A 16,640-nucleotide genomic window follows, 5' to 3' on the forward strand; every position below is an offset into this window, starting at 1 on the left:
AGAGTCTAGCCTTCCCCCACCGGGAGGTCCGCTTCCACAAAGAATATACAACAGTTCAAACAGTCTTCTGCAGGGAAATTAATTTTTAGTCTTTTTACCCCCTTCCCCCTACTAGAAGGGGGGGGGTCTAAGTTTACTTGAAAGTTTTCTAAAAGCAAAGAGTTTAAGGTTGCGGCTTTTGGTTACATTAGCTGCTTTCATTTTTCATTCAGCGGAAGGGATCGACCTCCATTTTTTAATCCCTTTCCTTCCAAATTGACAGAGCCACTTCCGAGCTTGGGAGGAGGTGGGGTTGCGGGCCCACCCCCTCCCACACCCGCGGGGGCTGGCCTTTAGCCCCCACAAGAACGAGGGAATCCCCAGGCATGCCTGCGACCCTGCCCACCAATCGGACTGGGGAGGCGTGGCCTAGCCCATTTAAGGCCAGGTGCGCCCGGGCACTGCCCTCTTTGCCCCGTTCCAGCTGCCCGGTTTTCCCATCCCACCCACCCTTTAGGCTTAGCTAGCTTTGACCTTGGTCGCCGCAAGGGGCCTGGTAGGAATTTTTCTACTTGGCGCACTTCCAGCCATTTGGTTTTTTCGCCTACCTCGTAGTAAACGTCACAACTTCCTCAGTATTGGCGGTTAGGCATTGGCAGGGGTAATTGTTATGCAAATGAAGGGGGAAGGAAACACCATCACCTTCCACCAATGGAAAAGGGTAGTCCGCTAAAGGACTCCAGGGGGCATTGCCTTGTCTGAAACCTAGGGAGGTGAGGGCCTCCGGCACCCCCCCGAGCGCTGACACCCGTGGGATCCTAGTTGGCGTACTTCAACAGGACTCCCACGGCTGGTGGATAACCCTTCCCAGTCTCCATGCCAGGTAGTCGATTGGCCTAAGGCCAATACCTTCTAATTCCTGTAATCAATAAAGTTGTGGCCTTTTACGCCCATTAACCTTAAATAATGTGTCCGGTGTTTTCATTTCACATGGGGGGGGGGAGGGGACTTGATACGCAAATCAAATTTGTATCCTTTTACTCACGAGTTTTGAATCAAATTTTCCTTGGAGGTATTGGCTGCTCACGATTGCCGGACTCAGAGCTCCGTGCATTGAAGGAAGCGAAAGTGAGTCGATTCCCAAGTGCCACTGTCTCCAACCCCGCTCACACTCAGCGCTCTTTTTAGAGCTTACCGGGGAGCGGGGGAGCCGTTCCAGGCACCTGCAGGAACACCAGGTCCTCAGAATGCTCAATCTGAGGGTTTTTCGGGGTACCGCAGTGCTCTAGTGGTTCTCCCCTGCCTTCATAGCACCAGCGCCCTTTCCACGAAAGGGCTCCTGTCCGCCATGATCGGGCGAGCCAACCAGAAGTCTCCTAAATGCAAAGAGGCAGATGGAGACTTTTATCACATGTGGTGGACCTGTGATAATGTTAATCCAGTTTTATTAAATCTCTGATAAAACCATAGTCCAATGCTTAACTGCATTCCATTCCTAGTAATAATTTTTATTATTTACAATGATTTTTTTAGGTAAATTACATATTTTCCCAATTCTTTATTGAAATTTTGGTCTTCCTGATTCCTAATACTTCCGGTCAGTTTTGTCATTTATGCATAGTCCATTGGTTTAATCTGCCATTCTTCTTTGGTAGGGACTGTGCTTTCTTTCCATCTCTGAGCTAATAGTTTCTGGGCAGCAGTAGTCGCATATATGAAAAGTCTCTTCTGGTCACTTGGAATTTTGGCACCTTCAATTCCTAAAAGAAAAGCTGGTTTCTTAGCTTCTGGTTTCTTAAAATGTTATTTTAAACATTTAAACAATTATTTTACTACTTTACAAGTCCACCACATTATGATGGAAGGTGCCCTCTTTTTCCTTACATTTCTAGCATGTTTGATCTTGCTTTATACATTTTAGCTAATTTGCTAGGGGTTAAATACCAGCAGTACATAATTTTCATATAATTTTCTTTCAAAGTACAGTGGTACCTTGGGTTAAGTACTTAATTCGTTCCGGAGGTCCGTTCTTAACCTGAAGCTGTTCTTAACCTGAAGCACCACTTTAGCTAGTGGCAGCCTCCCGCTGCCGCCATGCCACCAGAGCACGATTTCTGTTCTCCTCCTGAAGCAAAGTTCTTAACCTGAGGTACTATTTCTGGGTTAGCAGAGTCTGTAACCTGAAGCATCTGTAACCCGAGGTACCACTGTATAGCATGCTGTAAACTTTAAGTCTCATAACCTCTCTCATGTTGCTAATTGTATGTTATATCCCTAGCTCAGTGTATCATTACTGATTTGACCTTTCATATGGCATTCTAACAATAATACATTTTTGAAAGTAATTTAGTCTTGTTTTCTAACAGCTCATTAAAGAAACCTTTCTTTTGGTCCATCTTAAATATATCATTGAGTTGATGGTATTGTAACTAATCGGTTAGTAATCCTCTTATACCTCTTTAATTTCAACTCATGATCTACTTCTATTAATAGTTCTTTATAAGATACCCAGTCATTTCTCATGTTTGTTTGTTTTTAAAAGATATCACCTCCAGTGGAGAGAGCCACCATGGTGTTTTTTGTTCTAATAAATATTTATATTTTTCCCATACTTCATAAACCACTTTCCTTACTTCATGGTTTAGGACAGTGTTTCCCAACCACTGTTCCGCGGCACACTAGTGTGCCGCGAGATGTTGCCTGGTGTGCCGCGGGAAAAATTAAAAAAATTGAAAGATTTTTTTTAAAAGTCAAATTTTCGATTGGGGCGCCGTCACTAGATGACCCCTGGGGTTCCCTCCCTCCCTCCCGCTCTGCGCCTCCCTCCTCCTCCTCCTCCTCCTCCGGGGAGGCCCTTCCTGGCTCTCGGCCAAGGCTTGGTGGCTGCCACTCACTCACTCGCTCGCCCACCCGTCCCTCCATCCCTGCACCCGGCCTCTCCCCCTCCGTCCCCGGTGTGGGGGCTGCCGGGATCCGTAGTCCCCTCGCCCTTGGGCTCCGCGCCTGCGCGGGATGCGCGAACTACGTTTCCCAGCGTAGCCTGGCGGGCTGGGCGTTTTGTTTGAAGCGCTCTTCTCCCGGCCATGGAATGAGCGCAGCGGCGGCGGCCGGGCGGGCAGGGGCTCTTCCGTGCAGACCCCGCGCAGCCTGCCTGCGCCCCCGCGGAGATCGGGTGGCAGGATGGAGCCCAGGGATCCCCGCGGAGGCGAAGCGGCAGAGGCTGCCCCCCAGGTAGGGCTGCGTCAGGGGGGGGGGTTATTTTTGCAATGCTGCATCCGCGCCGGAGGGGACGCATCGGACCGCGGGGAGACCTCTTGGCGGACGTGCAAGGCAATGCATGCGTGCAGGCGTTGCATGGAGTGCAGTGCAATGCAATGGCAACGCGGCGCCCTGCATGCATGCATGCAACTTCCACCGGCGCTCCGGACTTGGCAGGTGAGGGGGGTCCCCAGTGGGCGGCAGAGAGAGCCGGGAGGGCGAGGGGGAGCCGGGGGGAAACTTGGGCGTCGTTGCGCCGGGTGTTGGAAGCGGAGGCTGGCGGGGGCCCCTCACCTGCAAAACCTGGTCGCCTCTCATATATTTCGTGCATTGCATTCATTGCCCGCTTTCTCCTCCAAGGAGCTCCCGGGGGCGCGCGTGCTTCTCCCCGTGTTATCCTCGCAACAACAGCCCTGCGAGGTGGGTCAGGCGAGTGGCCCAAGGGAGCACCCAGGGATTGTCCTGGCCAGGTGGGGTGATTTGAACCCTGCTCTCTGCCCGGTCTTCGTCCTCATTTAGCCCCCACATGTGCATGACTGTGCATGACTGAGGTTTCCCCCCCTCGTCTTGGCTATGGTGTGAGTCTGTCCTGTTAATTAATGGGGTTCTGCCTTCGGAGAAGATGAGCCAGCCCTCAAGGAGGTGATTATGTAATTTGCTAGCAATTCATGTCCCTCCTGGCATGACGCTGCGCGCTGACGTCACGGGGCTGTAATGGTGGTGTGCCTCGAGATTTTTTTCATGAAACAAGTGTGCCTTTGCCCCAAAAAGGTTGGGAAACACTGGTTTAGGAAAGCTCTGTGTACTTTAACCTTCGCATACCACAGATACCGCATGTGTGCCAGCCATATCTATTGTCATGACCTTCAAGATCTAAAACATCAGAATTTTTAAATGATATTCATTCCTTTAGCCAGCAAAACATGATGCCTCGTAATATGGTCTTAAGTCCAGCAGGTCTAAATTGGTCTGAATTGACTGGCAGAGGCTCTCCAGGGTTCCAGGCAGGAGCCGTACCTGAAGATGCCAGGGATTGAACCTGGGATGCTTTGCATGCAAAAAATGCCTTCTTTCTCTTGTCACAGGATTGCATTTGCCCAGGCACAAATAGAGATGGGTATAGACTGAGTAGACATTTAGGCTGAGTATAATTAAAGGGTTGTCTCTACATTATATTTCCTTCAGAAAATGACCATTGCGAACTTAAATTAAAAGCTAATAAATGGCTAAGCCTGCTCTTACTCATATGCTTCATGGCTTTCTTCACATCCTTGTTCCTCAAGATGTAGATCAATGGATTGAGCATGGGGATGACAAGTGTGTAAAACATGGAGACCAATTTGTCTTGGTCTTGAGATCCATCCTTGGTCCAGGTCTGAGCATACATGAATATGGCAGTGCTGTAGAAGAGACCAAGTGTGGTGAGGTGGGAAGTGCAAGTAGACAAGGCTTTTTGCCGCCATTGGCTGGAATGGACCCTGAGGACATTCCAAAGGAGCTGGAAGTCACTGCTAGTCTGGATGATGGAGCCCATTAGGCCGCATGCATAAAGCTCCCAGGCTAGGAACTGGTCGTACGCCATGGCTGCCAGGAGGAAATACTCTGCAGTCACCAGTGTGGAGAAGCAGAACATCTGAGCAGCGCAAGCTGACAGGGAGATGGAAGCTCTGCCACATTGCAGCTGGATGTCCAGGGCCTTGGGTGCAATGACAGAGGAATAGCAAAGATCCAGAAGAGAGAGGTTACTGAGGAGGAAATACGTGGGGTATGCAGACACTGTTCCATTCCGATCAAGGTGACCATCCAGGGATTGCCTAACACTGTGAACACATAGAGAAGGAAGATGCCAGAGAAGAGTGGGCTCAGTTTAGGGTTCTCAGTAAAGCCCAGGAGGATGAATGTTTTCACTATGGTCACATTCTGATCCTCTGTAGAGTCAGGGCTGGTGGATCTGTGGATGAAACCACAGACATGGGTGCATTGCAATGGACACACACACTCAAGGTTAGAAGTAGGTGCCAGAAAAACATGACATAAACTATGGATTTAAAAAGACCTTGCAGAGGAGGAGATGGGAGGAAAGCAGCCAATGTTCCTTGACTTAATAAATACATTTTAATGTAAGCATGTGCAAAATTTATCACCGAGGCGAGAATGCATGCAAACAAATAAAAATGCAAAACCAGAGGCCCAATCCCTCCCCCATCCTTGGATGCAGCTGTCCAGCAAAAGGGAGTCCGTATATAGATGCTCAGTTAAAGCCTCTTCCATTAGGACCCCATGGTTGGCCCTGAGGAGCCATTTTGCATCAACTATACTCTTAATGCGAAGCCTATGTTTCTTTGAGGATCAGGCATAACTTAGTGGAAGGGCAGAAGGTCCCAGGTTCAACCCCCAGCACCTCCAGGTACAGCTGGCAAAGACCCCTCTCAGAAACCCATGGCAGCCGTTGCCCCTCAGTAGCCCATATTGAGCTGGATGGACCAAGTTGAAGGCATTCTTCAATTCATCAAGGGAGGGAGGGACATCCAGGTCTTTTAAGAAAGACAGAGTCTGGATACCATCAACTGCTGTGTCAGAGACCATGTTTTCTCATAAGTACAGTTCTTGATAGTACTCTGCCCATTGCTTGCTTCATCTGCTTACTGCAGTCTGCGATGATCTCTCCCAAAATGGTTTTCAGTGGTGCTGTTTGCCTGACTGTTGGTCCAAAGGCTTTCTTCATGCCTTCGTACATTTTGTGAGTGTTGCCAGTGTCAGTAGCAAGTTGGATGCTCTGACATAGCTTTAGCCAGTGGTCACTGGTACATCGTCTGGCAATCGGCTGAGCATTACTCCTTGCCTTTCTCAGGGCAGCAAGCATCCTGAGAACAATTGTAATTCACAATTGTAATTCATAAGAGCCTCACACTTTGCAGCAATAAGACATGACATCAAACTTGCATGAATATATTAAGGGGATGCTCATTAAATTTGCAGCTGACACCAAATTGGAAGGGGTAGTCAATGCCACAGAAAACAGAATTGGGATTCAAGATGACCTTAACAGATTGGAGAACTGGGCCCAAACTAACAAAATGAATCTCAATGGCACAAATATAAGGTTCTACATTTAGGCAGGAAGAACCAGCTAAATAAATACAACATTTGGGACACATGACTTGCCAGTTGTACATGTGAAAAGGATTTAGGGATTTTAGTTGACCACAAGCTGAACATGAGCCAACAGTGTGATGCAGTAGCAAAAAAAGCTAATGCTATTCTAAGCTACATCAGCAGAAGCTGTGGAATGCCCTCCCATCCCATGTCAAAGAGAGAACCAAATACATGCCTTTTCGGAAAAAATTGAAGGTAGTTTTGGAAAGTTTTTAATGCGTTATGTTTTTTATATTATGTTGGAAGGCTGGGGGTGGCTGGGGCAACCCAGTTCAATGGGTGGGGTTGTTGTTGTTCCTGATCAAGGGAAATCATAGTCCCACTCTATTCTGCCTTGGTCAGACCACACCTGGAGTACCGTGTCCACTTCTAGGCACCACAAATTAAGAAGAATCTTGACAAGCTGGAACATGTGCAGAGGAGGGCGACCAGAATCATCAAGGGTCTAGGAACCAAACCTTATGAGGAACAGTTGAGGGAGCTGGATATGTTTAGCTTGGAGAAGACTGAGAGGAGATATGAGAGCTATCTTCCAATATCTCAAAGGCTGTCCCATGGAAGATACAGCAAGCTTGTTTTCTTCTCCTCTGAAGAGTAGGACTGAAACCAATGTCTTCAAGTTACAATAAAGAAGATTTTGATTCAACATCAGGAAGAACTTTCTGACAGTAAGAGCTGTTTGATTGACTCCCATGAGAGGTGATCGACTCTCCTTCCTTGGAGGTTTTTAAGTAGAGGTTGAATGGTCATCTGTCATGTATGATCTAGTTGAGATTCCTGCACTGCAGGAGGTTGGACTGGATGACTCTTGGGGTCCCTTCCAACTCTATAATTCTATTGAATGAATGAATGAATGAATGAACTTTATTACGGTCTCAGACCAGGATTAAAAAAGCACATAGATAAAATAGCAGTTAGGATTTTTTTTTACCGATAATTGTTAGAGCAAATGAGGACAAGGAAACAGACATAGGATAAAACGTATGGTTAAAATACAAGATTAAACACGGATGATGGATGGATAAAAAACTGATAATTAAAACAGATAAGAACTAAAAAACAAACAAGGACACGCAACTGTAAGAGCATAAGAACTAAAAGGCTCGCAGTTAAAAAAACTATAAGAGGCTGCAGAGTAGAAGCCTCTGAAATAGAGGACACTCACAACATTAGAAACTGCTGTGCAGATGTGGTTAAAACAGACAATTAAAACAATGTACAACACTAAATTTAGCAACAATGTACAACAATAAACTGTCCCAGGGAGTTGACTCAGAATCACCCATGGATCCGTGTTTGGGGCTTTCCATGCCGGACTGTTTTGAGTTGGGCGATGGTCTGCGCCTACAGATCTGTACACAGAATCTGGCGACCATCTAGGTCATCTTCTGATCTTTGCCTAATAGCAAAAGGTCACATTTTTGCTTTCGTGGGAGGTTGGCGAGCCTCACCAGTAGGGGATCCAAGATCTTACTACGTGCCTCTTCATAAAAGGGACATCTAAAGAACAAGTGTTCTTGGCTTCCTATCTGGACAGGTGCAAAGTCTCTGAGCATATGGGACCCTTCTAAAGGCTCCATCCAGGACCAGCGAGGGAAGAGCCAACCTTCTGGCGAGTGTAAAGGCCCTTCTTGCATCCCTAGATACGAGAAAGAAGAGATATACTGCCGGTGCGGCTATATATCTCTCGATTTCTCCAATTCTAAAGTCGGGGCACCTTGCACAGTCCTGCACAGCTTTTGCCTGGCCCAAGCCCCGACTTAGAAGGGCTTGAGGGGCAAAACCCAGTTTCTGGAGGGTGTTCAGGACTGCAGTCTGCCAGCCCAACTGGAATTGGTCACAGAGGATCAATGGGGCTATCCCTCGGGGGAGCAGGTTCAATGTCAGCCATTTGTAGATTGATGTTAGGCAGATGCTAGCCTCCACTCTCATCATCCCCGTTTCCAATCTAACCCATGCGTTTGAGACACATCTGGGGACTTGGAGGAGAGCTCTAAGAAATCTAGATTGAACTCTCTCAAGTGGGGAGAAAGCAGAGGAAGGCGGGCCCAAAAAGGAACCATAGGGGAGTTGTGCCAAAGTTTTGGCCTTGTATAATTTTAGAGCTGCGGGGACGAAGAAGCCCCCTTGTGCTCTGAAGAATTTGAGGATACAATTTGCGTTTTTTTCCGCTGAACTCCCGATGGAGTTTATTTGTAGTTTGCTGGTTCCTGAGGCCTGTACCACCATTCCTAGATACTTGTAGTTTGTAACTTGTTCTAATTTATGGCCTTGAAGTTCCCAGCTTCTAAGCTTTGGTTTTCCCCCCAAAAGCAAGTATCTTGGTCTTTTGATAGTTGATTTTGAGACATTCAGATTCACAGTATGTTGCGAGCTTTCTTAGTGCTCTTTTGAGTCCAATGGGGGTTCTGGATAGAATTACCGCATCATCGGCATATAGCAGGACCTAAATATGCCAATTTGCAAGCTTCAGCAGGTGGAGCTCTGAGTCATTGAGTGCAGATACTAAGTTATTTAGACAGAAATTAAATAGTAGAGGGGCCAATAGGCACCCTTGCCTGACTCCTTTGAAGGTTTTAATAGGGTCCGTTAGGTGTCCTAGGCGGCTGCACCTGACTCTAAGAGCCGTGTTTGCATGCAGTACAGTAGTGCCCCGCAAGACGAATGCCTCGCAAGACAAAAAACTCGCTAGACGAAAGGTTTTTTCGTCCGCGATTTGCCTCGCAAGACGAATTCCCCTATGGGCTTGCTTCGCAAAACGAAAACGTCTCGCGACTTTGTTTCCTTTGTGTAAAAACCGTTAAAACCAAGGGTGCTTAGCTTGAGCAGCTGCAGTTGCGACTTGGCTTCGAGGAGCAACTGTTAGCACGTGGTTTGGTAGCCTTTTCTCAGACTTTGCTCACTTTTGAAGATTTTCCAAAACTTTTCCAGAACTTTTCCAGAACTTCTCTTTCATCCATTTGGTAAGTTAAACTTTTATAACTTTTTGGGGGGGGGTTGGATTTTGGGTTGGGGTGTTTGGGATTCAAGGACTTGGTGTTGGGAAGGGGTTTGCAAGAATCTGGGGGCTTGTGGGCCTTTTTTGGGAATTTTTATGATTTTCTGTGACCACTGGGCCAGGTTGTTTTTTTTTGAAAATTTTTCTGAGTTTGAATTTCTGAGTGCTGGCTGGCTGGGGGAACAGTGGGGGAGGTTTCTGCAGAAATCTGGGACCATTTGGGGTTTTTTTGGAATTTTTATGATTTTCTGTGACCATTGGGCCAGGTTGGTTTTTTTTGAAAAAATTTCTGAGTTTGAATTTCTGAGTGCTGGCTGGCTGGGGGAACAGTGGGAGAGGTTTCTGCAGAAATCTGGGACCATTTGGGGTTTTTTTGGAATTTTTATGATTTTCTGTGACCATTGGGCCAGGTTGTTTTTTTTTGAAAAATTTTCTGAGTTTGAATTTCTGAGTGCTGGCTGGCTGGGGGAACAGTGGGAGAGGTTTCTGCAGAAATCTGGGACCATTTGGGGGGGGGGGTTTGGAATTTTTATGATTTTCTGTGACCATTGGGCCAGGTTGTTTTTTTTTGAAAATTTTTCTGAGTTTGAATTTCTGAGTGCTGGCTGGCTGGGGGAACAGTGGGAGAGGTTTCTGCAGAAATCTGGGACCATTTGGGGGGTTTTTTTGGAATTTTTATGATTTTCTGTGACCATTGGGCCAGGTTGTTTATTTTCAAAAAAATTTTCTGAGTTTGAATTTCTGAGTGCTGGCTGGCTAGGGGAACAGTGGGAGAGGTTTCTGCAGAAATCTGGGACCATTTGGGGTTTTTTTTGGAATTTTTATGATTTTCTGTGACCATTGGGCCAGGTTGTTTATTTTCAATTTTTTTTTTCTGAGTTTGAATTTCTGAGTGCTGGCTGGCTGGGGGAACAGTGGGAGAGGTTTCTGCAGAAATCTGGGGGCTTGTGGGGGTTTTTTGGAATTTTTATGATTTTCTGTGACCACTAGGCATGGTTGTTTATTTTTGAAAAAATTTTCTGAGTTTGAATTTCTGAGTGCTGGCCATGTTGTTATTTTTTGAATTTTTTTTTTGTCTGGGTGGGGAAGCAGTTGGGGAGGGGTTTGCAGCAGTAGGGGAGGGGCTGGGGGAGCAGTTGGGGAGGGGTTTGCAATTTCTGTGTTGTGGGTGGGTTGGTGTGTGTCTGTGGGAGCAGTTGAGGTTTTTGAAGACATTGGTGATTTTTGAAGCTTTTCCTAAACTTCTTTTGCAGCCATTTGAGGTTTCTGAGGACTTCGGTGGTTGATTGCTGAAGCTTTTCCAGAATTTCTCTTTCATCCATTTGGTAAGCTAAACTTTTAAAACTTTTTGGGGGGGTTTTGGATTTTGGATTTGGGGTTGGGGTGCTTGGGATTCAAGGCCTTGGTTCTGGGTTTTAATTTCTGCGTGGTGGGTGGCTGGGTGCTTTTGTATTTTTTGGATTTGAAGCACATCACTTATTTTTTTTTCTTTTTCTGAGTTTACGAAGGTAAGAGCTGTGCTGCCATGGGACCCAAGAAGACTGCTGCTGCGGTGGCCGGCGAGAGGAAGAAGGAGAAGGTGACGCTGGATATGAAGAAGGAGATCATCCGGAAGCACGACAGTGGAATGCGTGTGACGGACATCGCCAGGGAGTACGGGAGGAATCCATCAACCATCGGGACCATCCTGAAGATGAGGGAGAAGATCCTAGCGACTGATGCAGCCAAGGGAGTCACCAGGATCGTGAAGAACCGCCCAGCTGTTCTGGAGGAGGTCGAGAAGTTGCTGCTCATCTGGATAGAAGAGAAGCAGCGTGCAGGGGACACAGTGTCTGAGGCCGTCATTTGTGAGAAGGCCAAGGCCTTGCACGCTGACCTCATCCGGGAACAGCCAGGAACCTCAGCCGAGCCAGAAGTCTTCAAGGCTAGCAGAGGTTGGTTTGACCGGTTCAAGACAAGATCTGGCATCCACAGCGTGGTCAGGCATGGAGAGGCTGCCAGTTCTGATGTTCCTGCGGCTGAAGAGTTTGCAGCGGAGTTCCTGGAGCTTGTGAAGACGGAGGGCTACGTTCCGCAGCAGGTCTTCAACTGCGACGAGACCGGGCTGTTTTGGAAGAGGATGCCCAAAAGGACTTTCATCACTCAGGAGGAGTCCAGGTTGCCTGGCCACAAGCCCATGAAGGACCGCCTGACCCTGCTCTTCTGTGCCAACGCAAGCAGCGACCTGAAGATCAAGCCCCTGCTGGTGTACCACTCGGAGAACCCACGGGCCTTCAAGAGACACAAGATCGACAAGGAGCGGCTGAGTGTCATGTGGCGATCCAACAGCAAGGCTTGGGTCACACGTGTGCTGTTTGTGGACTGGGTCAATCTTGCTTTTGGCCCTGCTGTCAAGCAGTACCTGCTGGACAACGACCTGCCGCTGAAGGCTTTGCTTCTGATGGACAATGCTCCTGCCCATCCTAAAGGCCTTGAGGTGGACTTGTTGGAGGAGTTCAGCTTCATCAACATCATGTTCCTGCCTCCTAAGACCACGCCACTGCTCCAGCCGATGGATCAGCAGGTCATCGCCAATTTCAAAAAACTCTACACCAAGGAGCTTTTCAGGCGATGCTTCGAGGTAACTGACTGCACCACCATCACCCTGCGGGAATTCTGGAAGGACCACTTCGACATCGTCACCTGCTTGAAGATGGTCAACACGGACTGGAAAGGGATCAGCCAGAGAAATTTGAATTGCGCTTGGCGCAGCCTGTGGCCGGACTGTGTGGCACCAAGTGACTCTGATGCACCAGAGTCAACAGTGGTGCAGGACATTGTTGCCTTGGGGAGGACCATGGGCCTGGAGGTCACGGAGGAGGACGTCTGCGAGCTGGTGGAGGGGCACGACGACGAGCTGACCACCGTGGAGCTGGTCGAACTGCAGGCAGGAGCAGGCCTCACTGGAAGAGGAGGAAGCAACTGAGGAACGGCTGTCCTCCGAAAGACTGAGGGACATTTGCCAGAAGTGGAAGGAGGTGCAGACTTTTGCAGATCTACACCACCATGAGAAGCACGTGGCACATGACGCTGGGAACTTTTATGATACGAGGGTCATGTCGTCTTTCAGGGAGCTGCTGAAAAGGCGGATAAAGCAGCAGACTATGGACAGGTTCTTGACCAAGAAGCAAAGAGTGGAAGAGGAGCCTTCTTCGAGTGGTCCCCCAGAGTCTTAGAAAATGTACTGTACACTTTGTTGATTTTTAAATGTTTTTCTGTCATGTTTATAAAGTTAATTTATTTTCCCTTCAATTTTTGAACTGCTCTTTACAGTATGTGTGACTTTAAAGAGCAGTTAATAAACTGTTGCTGTACCAAATTTGGCTTTGTTTGGACTTTTTTTGACCATAGGAACGCATTAATTGATTTTCAATGCATTCCTATGGGATTTCGTGCTTCGCAAGACGAAAAATTCGCTAGACGACAAAAATTGAGGAACGAATTAATTTCGTCTTGCGGGGCACCACTGTACCTGAATTAAGAGCAGTAGCCTTCTATCTATATTGGTACCCTGTAGACTGTCCCAGAGTCTGGTTCTGGAGACCATATCAAAAGCTGCTTTTAGGTCAACAAAGGCAGCATATAGTGAGGCCTGCCCTCCAGATTTGCATTTGTCAGTGAGATGTTGTAGCGTTAGGCAGTGATCTGTCGCAGTGGCGTAGTGTGGGTTGTCAGCACCCGGGGCAAGACAAGTAATTTGCGCCCCCTAACCCGTGGATTTGCGCCCCTAACCTGTGGATTTGCGCCCCCTAACCCTAACCCCCAGATGTTGCGCCCGGTGCAGCCGCCCCCCCCTGCACCCCCCACGCTACGCCACTGATCTGTCATGGACCTTCCAGGTCTAAAGCCCGCTTGTTCTATTGCCAGAATATCTTCATTCTCTAGCCATTCTGTAAACTTATTAAGGAGGTGCTTTGAGTAGAGTTTACTAATCACACTTAATAAGCTAATCGGGCTATAATTCATTGGGTCCCCTCTGTTGTCCTTTTTATAGATTGGGACTATTATGGCTGTTCCCCATTCCCTTGGGATGCGGCCAGTGTCATCTATGTATGTGAGGAGGGTGGCTAAGAAAGGTGCCCACCAATCCGCCTGTGCTTTTATCATTTCTGGTGTAATGCCATCTGAGCCTGGGGCTTTGGCCATTTTCAGTTGGTTTATATATGATTTCACTTCAGTTACTGAAACAGGTGGCCATTTAGCCAGTTGTTCTGTATTATAATTCCGTAGTGGAGGTTCAGTGTCCTCATACAAAGATTGGAAGAATGAGACGCACAGGCTAGGGGGAATTTGTGAGGGTAAGGGGGAAATAGCTTTATGGGTGCCAGAAGCTACCAATTTCCAGAATAGTGTCTGATCTTTTGCTTTTGCCGCACTAATTAATTCTAGCCAACATTTTCTGGTATAGGCATTCTTTTGGTGGCGTATTAGGTCTTTATACTCTTTTTTTAGGGCACGGACGGCAAGATAGGCTTGGTGTCTGACATAATTTTTGGCTGTCAGGGCGGCTTTGTACACATTTTGCAGGGCTTTCTTTGCCTCAGAGCAGGTGTGATCAAACCAGGGTTTGTTTGATGTTATTGGTTTAGTTGGTCTTTTCTCTGTGGTATTAAAAGATGGGGTTTTACTTGTTGGAGCAGGCTCTCATACTTGGAAACTGGGTCCTCAGGCCTAGGATTATTCCCAAAGCCAGTTAAAATTGTATGGAGTTTTTCAGAGGTTAGAATCTTCTTCAGTTTGGGGTCAAGTGCAGGGGTCCCTTTGACTCGGCAACCAGGTTGCTCTAATGCGGTGATCTCTGCAGGGTATACTGTTCTCAGGAAGGGGGACTCGTTTAGCGGAGACACCTGGAGGTGCAAAGGGAAATGGTCCCCCTCTATGAATGGGAGCACTTTTAAATTCACTATTTTTGTTAGCAATTCACTATCCGCCAACATATAATCAATTGTGCTGGATCTTACCCCAGACATGAATGTATATTCCCCGGGGATGTCGCCCCTGGTACAACCATTTAGGATATGAAGACTTAGCTGCCTAGAGAATTTGAGGAGGCAGGCTCCAGCAAAATTTGAATGTTGATCCTTTGACTGCCTTGGTAGTTGCAAGGCCTCCGTGCCAAAGTCGTCAGGGTACCCTATTTTTGGCCTGTATTTGGTTTTTAAACTGGGGTCGTCAGGACCTAACCTTGCGTTTAGGTCACCCACCAGCAGGACATTTGCTCCCGGATAGTCTGTTAGCAGTAACCTGACATAAGAGTCCAGTCTATTCCAGATGCCCTCAATATCGGTGTTTGTTTGTTTTTTGTTTGTTTGTTTTTTGCTTGTTGGGGGATATAAGCGTTGATAATTAGTAAACTGCAGTTTCCCCAGGATATGAGTAGGACCATTGCTAGATGCTCTAGGGGGGACAGTTCCTTACAGGTGGCGTTTAGGCAGAGTGAGATTAGGATGCATAACCCCCCCCTTGAGCCTCCCTGGTCCTCTGCCTGCAACTGCTCTCACTGCATATGTATAGTATCCTTCCAGTGATGGATTTTCAGCCGCCCACGTCTCTTGGAGAGCAATGATGTTAAAGTTTTGAAGGTAGAAGGGAATGTCTGTAGAATGGGAGAGGCATCTGGACCATCCGGCAACATTCCAGGAGATGATGTTTAGAGCAGTAGTTGATTTGGGGTTTTTAGATTCCAGGTACTCATTGCTGTTTTCTGCCGCCGATTCCTCGGGTCCTTTGAGTTTGGCTTGATTGAGCCGCAATGCGGAGGAATGGGGGAGCCTTTTGAGGGAAAGACTAATTTGGGGGTATTAATTTGTCTGTCCAGGCAGTCACCCGCTAAAACCTTATTTCATTCCTCTGCATGAATAGCTTCTAGGATTCCCTGGCAGTCCATGAAGATTGAGCCAATTCCCGGCGCTGGCACTACTAGTTTGACTTGTTGCGATTTGGACTGGGCTGTTGGTGGGGGTGTAGGAAGGCCCATTTCTTCTGGAGACAGATATCGACAAGTTGTCCATTCCTCATTGGTTAAAGGCTTTGATTTACAATTGATGTAATTAAATTCCATGGGAGGAGGCGGGGCTAGAGGTGGAAGGGAGTTCCTTATGGTCGATAACAGTTGGGAGGAATGTTTTTGCCAAAAATCTCAGAAACCTCATCAGGAGGGCTTTAAACTGACTAATGTGGGGGAGGAAGACAGTGCTCCTGAAGGTAGGAGTCTATCAATTGATGAAGATCCAATTGATCCACATCCAAATGTCATAGACCAAATGGAGCAAACAGCACGCAGACCTAGTGGTGGGAGGCAAAAATCCTTAAATGAGAGACACGGGGGAATGATTAATGGACTTCAATGTTTGTACACTAATGCGCAAAGCATGGGAAATAAACAAGATGAGCTTGAGCTCTTGGTACAGCAAACTAAATATGACATAATAGGCATCACTGAAACCTGGTGGGATAAGTCCCACGATTGGAATGTAATAATGGGGGTATACAATCTATTTCAGAGAAACAGACCAGACAAGAAAGGAGGAGGAGTGGTGTTATATGTCAGGGATGTGTATACCTGTGAAGAGAGCCAAGATTTAGAACCTCAAAGCCAAAGTGAGAGCATTTGGGTCAAAATTAAGGGAGAGAAGAATAACAGAGACCTCATTGTGGGAGTTTACTATAGATCCCCAAGCCAAACGGAGGACATAGATGATGCCTTCCTGGAACAGATGGCCAAGCATGCAAAAGGAAGGGAGATAGTAGTAATGGGGGACTTCAATTACCCGGATATTTGTTGGATGTCAAACTCAGCCAAGAGCATAAGGTCAAACAGATTCCTCACTGGCCTTGCAGACAACTTCATTGTCCAGAAAGTGGGAGAAGCAACAAGAGGAACAGCCATTTTAGATCTGGTCCTAACCAATGTTGATGACCTGGTTAGTGGGGTAGAAGTGGAAGGATTCAAACAAATAGCCAGCAGATGTAGACACAAAGTCAGAAAGGCTAAAGCACAGAATGAACTCAGGCTTGCTAGAGAGGTTAAAAGCAACAAAAAAGGCTTTTATGGGTATGTCCGTAGCAAAAGGAAGAACAAAGAAACAGTGGGGTCACTCAAAGGAGAAGATGGTGAAATGCAAACAGGGGACACAGAAAGGGCTGAACTCCTCAATGCCTTCTTTGCCTCAGTCTTCTCCGATAAAGAAAACAATGACCAACCTGAAGA

Source organism: Podarcis liolepis (genome assembly GCF_965112155.1).
Source record: "Podarcis liolepis genome assembly, chromosome: 2".
In the NCBI taxonomy this organism is placed as follows: domain Eukaryota; kingdom Metazoa; phylum Chordata; class Lepidosauria; order Squamata; family Lacertidae; genus Podarcis; species Podarcis liolepis.